The 5,640-nt window shown below is 38.3% G+C and overlaps 5 non-coding genes across 5 annotated transcripts; all 5 read right to left on the bottom strand.

Annotated features, from left to right (window-relative positions):
* Positions 1-4,112: 4,112 nt before the first annotated feature.
* On the bottom strand, positions 4,113-4,184 carry Trnam-cau. The gene has a single exon. It is a non-coding gene; the product is annotated as a tRNA-Met (tRNA).
* A 77-nt stretch (positions 4,185-4,261) lies between these two features.
* Positions 4,262-4,333, bottom strand: Trnam-cau. The gene has a single exon. It is a non-coding gene; the product is annotated as a tRNA-Met (tRNA).
* A 77-nt stretch (positions 4,334-4,410) lies between these two features.
* Trnam-cau lies at positions 4,411-4,482 on the bottom strand. The gene has a single exon. It is a non-coding gene; the product is annotated as a tRNA-Met (tRNA).
* A 77-nt stretch (positions 4,483-4,559) lies between these two features.
* On the bottom strand, positions 4,560-4,631 carry Trnam-cau. The gene has a single exon. It is a non-coding gene; the product is annotated as a tRNA-Met (tRNA).
* Positions 4,632-4,708: 77 nt separating this feature from the next.
* Positions 4,709-4,780, bottom strand: Trnam-cau. Its single transcript has one exon. It is a non-coding gene; the product is annotated as a tRNA-Met (tRNA).
* Between the last annotated feature and the right edge of the window lie 860 nt (positions 4,781-5,640).

The raw sequence follows: 5,640 nt of genomic DNA, 5'->3' as shown, positions 1-5,640 counted from the left end.
AAATAAGGTTAAACGAGTATTCCTGTTAAAATATTTATTCAATGTGAAAGATGAAACGTGTGCTCACCGCTTTTGTTGAATAATTTATATTTTATTTCTCATACAGTCCTTGTGATATTCTACAATCTACATGTATGTGACTGGGCCTGTGGCGTTTTTCTATTTTTACGTTAGAATAATGTTAGAGGTCCTTGCTCATTTATTATTATAACAACAGTGAAAACGAATAGGTATTTTGTTATTTTTTTGTCTATTATATCGGTATGAGTTGCTAGATAGGAAAGAGACGATTTAATTTTTTTTAATTATACTGCACTAAAAAGTGGTTTAATGGTGTTGTGGTTTCATTACAGGGATTCATGCAACAGAAGGAGTACAAAATATTATACCAAATTTGGGCGCCTTTCAATTTATCAAAGCAATACTGTATAAATGCAGATTTTATCTTATATTTCTCGACTATTTTAAGGGGCACAAAATTTATCATCGCTGTAAAATAAAAGTAAAACTCCAGAAAGTCGAGTAAAATATCACTCACATACGATTTTCCATTAAACGTTATTATCAGAATCGATCATTATTCGGTTCCACTTAAAGCAGTAATTGAAACCTGTGGACAAGAACAAAGCCGACCTTTAAATAAAAGGTCCTCGGTAACATTTAGTCAAATTTCCAAATAAAGGTAACATTTCTTAAATTTCAATTAGGATTCTGAACGAGGGTTAAGAGTGAGCAGACGGTTCATAATGCCGCACTTGACTCGAGAGCCTGACCGTGGCTACTTCGACAGCTTAACATTATTTTGGTACAAGTCATAAGAGAATGGCGAAATATTGCAATGTTCATTTATTGGTAGCAAACCGAATTGATAAAGACGTAAGATACCTTGCTGATTGCCTTGTAAGATGAAGTACCCTAATGATTATCCTGTAAAATATTAATATATTTTGTGTACTTAATTAAAAAATACCGTATTAAAAATTTTCAATAAAACCGGATTATTCGTTTATAAATGTTATGAAATATCTTATATCACTGTAAAGAAAACAACAATTACATATAATTGATTCATATATAAAATATTTAATCACCTTGTGTTCCTAGTTCCATCGATCAAAAGTTTAACTTTTAATAAGTGTATTCATCAATACAATTTGAAGTTAGCAAGTTTTACCTACTCACTGATTTCGAAAATCAGGAGGTGACAGAGTTAACTAAACCACCCAGTCTACCTGGATGCGAGGCGAAAATGCCGGAAATTCGCATCCGTCAGACGGAGGTTCTTAAAACGCTGCGGAGTCTTGACGTGAATAAAGCCAGTGGCCCTGATGGAATTCCAGCCATAGTTCTTAAAACCTGTGCGCCTGAACTTGCTCCTGTTTTGACACGCCTCTTTCGCCTTTCGTTGACGACTGGAATAGTACCGAAATCATGGAAACTTGCCAACGTGCAGCCTGTGCCCAAAAAAGGCAGTCGTGCCGATCCTTCCAACTACAGGCCAATATCAGTCACGTCCATACTCTGTAAGACTATGGAACGTGTACTGAACAGCCGGCTCCTGGCACACCTAGAAGCGAACGACCTCCTCAGTGACCGACAATACGGGTTCCGCCGAAACCGGTCCACTGGGGATCTTCTAGCGTACGCCACCTACATCTGGAGCGAGGCCATCGAGAATCATGGTGAAGCACTTGCTGTCTCCCTTGATATCTCGAAGGCCTTCGATAGGGTCTGGCATGATAGTCTTATTGGCAAGCTTCCATCCTACGGTCTGCCTGCTGGTCTCTGCGCCTGGATCTCAGATTTTCTGAGAGACCGGTCGCTTCGGGTAGTCGTCGACGGCTGCTCGTCCGACCAAATGGCTATAAATGCCGGAGTCCCTCAGGGATCAGTTCTCTCCGCAACACTCTTCCTGCTACACATCAACGATCTGCTGAAACCCGGTATCTATGGGTACGCAGACGATAGTACTGTTGTGGAGATATATGTATCCAGCGCGCGAGCCAGTGCGGCACAAATTCAGTCTCTACGGGAGGCGATGGTCGATCGCATGAACTTGTCCTTACAGGCGGTCTCCGACTGGGGCGATGCCAATCTGGTCAAGTTCAATGCGTCTAAGACCCAGGCGTGTCTATTCTCCGCTAAACGGAGTCCATTCCACCTGACTCCGAATTTCCAAGGTGTGTCCGTGCCGATAACTAACCACCTCGAGCTTCTTGGTATCACCTTAACGCCTACTCTGAACTTTGGTTCCTTCATTGAATCTAAAGCCCAAGTAGCCTCAAAAAAGCTTGGAATTCTGGCGAAGGTGAGACAGTATTTCAGCCCGGGACAGTTGCTCAACCTTTATCAAGCACAAGTCCGATCGTGCATGGAATACTGTTCTCACCTCTGGGACGGTTCCGCCAAGTACCAGCTGGAGGCGCTTGAGGCGATAGAGAGGCGTGCCAAGAGGCTCATAAACGACGATAACCTAGTAGGCAAAAAGGTCCAGAGCCTCGGTCACCGCCGCAGAGTGGCCAGCTTATCGGTCTTCTATCGGATACACTTTGGAGAGTGCGCTGCGGAACTGCACGATCTCGTTCCGCCATCCCCGTTCTTCCATCGATCGTCGAGGCGCACAGATTCTAGGCATCGCCATATGGTGGACGTTCCATGTACCCGGACTAAGCGGTTCGGTTCCACATTCTTTATCCGAACCGCGAGGGACTGGAACATGCTTCCTGAGTCTGTGTTCCCCGACGAGTACAATATGGGGGTCTTCAAGCGTAGAGTGAACAGGTACCTTCTAGGGAAGCGCGTTCCATCTTAGACCACATCTCAGCTTAACATCAGGCGAGATTGTGGTCAAGCGCTTCCCTATTACCAATAAAAAAAAAAAAAAAAAAAAAAGCTTGTACTTTGGACCATTCGCGAATTTTTACTCATTCAACCTCTTACCGGTAGTTCAGGCCTCAGGGCAGGTCAGTGAATGAAAAGTCATTTTGAGCTCCAAATAGCCCTTTAAAAATATCTATGCATTTATGTATGTTCATTTGGGGGTAATGAAATTTATGGTGAAACAAAATACAGTTGCTCAGGAATATTCGCCTTTATTTCAGCTTGTAAACGTCACGTACGATTAATTATTGGTATTCATACTCAGACAATTAATATTTGGAAATAATTGGATTGGGGCAAGCACGACGTGTTTCCTGCACGCGTAGAGGAGTTGAATTGAGTTTTACTATTGGAATAATTGTATAATGTTCTTTTCGTGAAGATGAAAAGTGACTGTAATGTAGATGACTTGCCCTAATAAATATATGTATTAACAATAGATTGCTTTGAAACCACAACAATTAGAATGATATTATACAGGTAAGAGAAAGGTTATAAAAGTGTAGCCTTAACCTGGAGAAGAATATCGCCTCTTCTGTCAATATCAATTAATTTTCATTAAATATTTTGAAAATGTAACCATAGTTAGGTTTCATTGAAGTGAGTCAGGGATTCGGGCCTAGTTTACATTCTCTCTAACAACAACAAAATATTAGAAATATATTGATTACCCTCTGATATTATCTTCTTCAATAGCGTTCATTATGGTAGTTTCCACTTTCCATTTCCAATAATTTATATTTGTTAAAAAAGTTTTTTTTTGTTATCTTTGAAGTCCAACAGGTCAATACAAATTATTCAATATTTGTTATAAATTACAGCTTTTGCAACGATGGAAATACTCCAAAAATATTTTAATTAAATTGTGGGTTCAAGTCGTGTTCTAATTTTGGCTGAAATGGAATTTTACTTTGACCTCTCTTTAATATCGTAATTCAATATTGATAATGGATTAATAAAGATATATTATCCATCATATTATACAAACAATGTTTATATTGTTATTGTTCTTTATGAGTAATTTAAAATTTCTAGTATCCCCATTCCCCATCGAGTAGGTATTTATAACACTATATTGTCTTGCTAGTGTATTAATTCTCTGTATGTTTTGATAATTAAAATTAAAAAATCAAAAGGTATTTTACACATATTCATTGATTTAAGTCTGAAGGTAACGATTGCTATTTTTATTAGTAGATGTATTTTATGAAGAATTAAAATAAAATGCATTCTAGCAGAGCGTGGTTTCGATCCACGGACCTCTGGGTTATGGGCCCAGCACGCTTCCACTGCGCCACTCTGCTTCTGTATGCATGCTTGAATATTAGAAGTTTTTTTATATTATAGTAAGCTGCAGTCACCAAATTAATAAAAAATATATTAGCAGAGCGTGGTTTCGATCCACGGACCTCTGGGTTATGGGCCCAGCACGCTTCCACTGCGCCACTCTGCTTCTGTATGCATGCTTGAATATTAGAAGTTTTTTTATATTATAGTAAGCTGCAGTCACCAAATTAATAAAAAATATATTAGCAGAGCGTGGTTTCGATCCACGGACCTCTGGGTTATGGGCCCAGCACGCTTCCACTGCGCCACTCTGCTTCTGTATGCATGCTTGAATATTAGAAGTTTTTTTATATTATAGTAAGCTGCAGTCACCAAATTAATAAAAAATATATTAGCAGAGCGTGGTTTCGATCCACGGACCTCTGGGTTATGGGCCCAGCACGCTTCCACTGCGCCACTCTGCTTCTGTATGCATGCTTGAATATTAGAAGTTTTTTTATGTTATAGTAAGCTGCAGTGACCAAATTAATAAAAAATATATTAGCAGAGCGTGGTTTCGATCCACGGACCTCTGGGTTATGGGCCCAGCACGCTTCCACTGCGCCACTCTGCTTGTATACTTCAGTTTTAATACTTATATACGCTAATATCCGAGATAATGTAAGAAAACGTGAAACTTTGTCCTATTTAAAATTTTCTTCCTATGTCGTGGCAAATTAATCAGCTTTACAAACTCAATAAATATAATTAGGCTTATAATTTGTAAATGGTCATGAATTTCAACATTCGTAAATATCGTTTTTTCTACAAGGATGTTTCATATTCATAATACTTATATAAGATTAGAAATTGAAGACTTAATAACTGTTGTCAAATACGATTTTTTACTAATTTATAGCGTTACGCAAACTTTACATTAAATATGATCACTAATAAACTGCAAATAATATGGTTAAGTCTCTAATAAAATAGCTATGTACATTACATACTCACGTACAATCAAATACGATAAAGCATAATAAAATATGTTACAAAAACCTTAACATACACTTCAGTGTGCTTAGAGTTAGATAAGGGCAGTATTAAATTGGTATCACCATCCGTCCATTAGGTGGATGCAGACGGTATTCACCCCTTAGTGTTATCGGGTTCAACGTATTCAAGGGTCATAGAAGTCTATCGAAAATATTTCAGCATACTTCTGTGTATAACGCCCTTTATTTTATCGGATTATTGGTAAATTCCAGTATGATATTATACGGTTTAGTTTTTTTTGTAATATTGGCAAATACAAAACACACTTTTACTGTGATTTTTTTACCGCAATGAAAAATAAATGTCACAAATTTTAGCGTAACATTCTGGCTCAGCAAAATGGACTAGTCAGGCTTGGCTAACGGTGAATTTCTATGACAACTTTTCTCTTAAAAAAACTGAACGTTTTTGTTAGAAGGTAATATTATTACAGCATCG

Source organism: Colias croceus, chromosome 14, assembly GCF_905220415.1.
Source record: "Colias croceus chromosome 14, ilColCroc2.1".
In the NCBI taxonomy this organism is placed as follows: Eukaryota; Metazoa; Arthropoda; class Insecta; order Lepidoptera; family Pieridae; genus Colias; species Colias croceus.
This window is presented reverse-complemented; position numbering and strand designations above follow the sequence as displayed.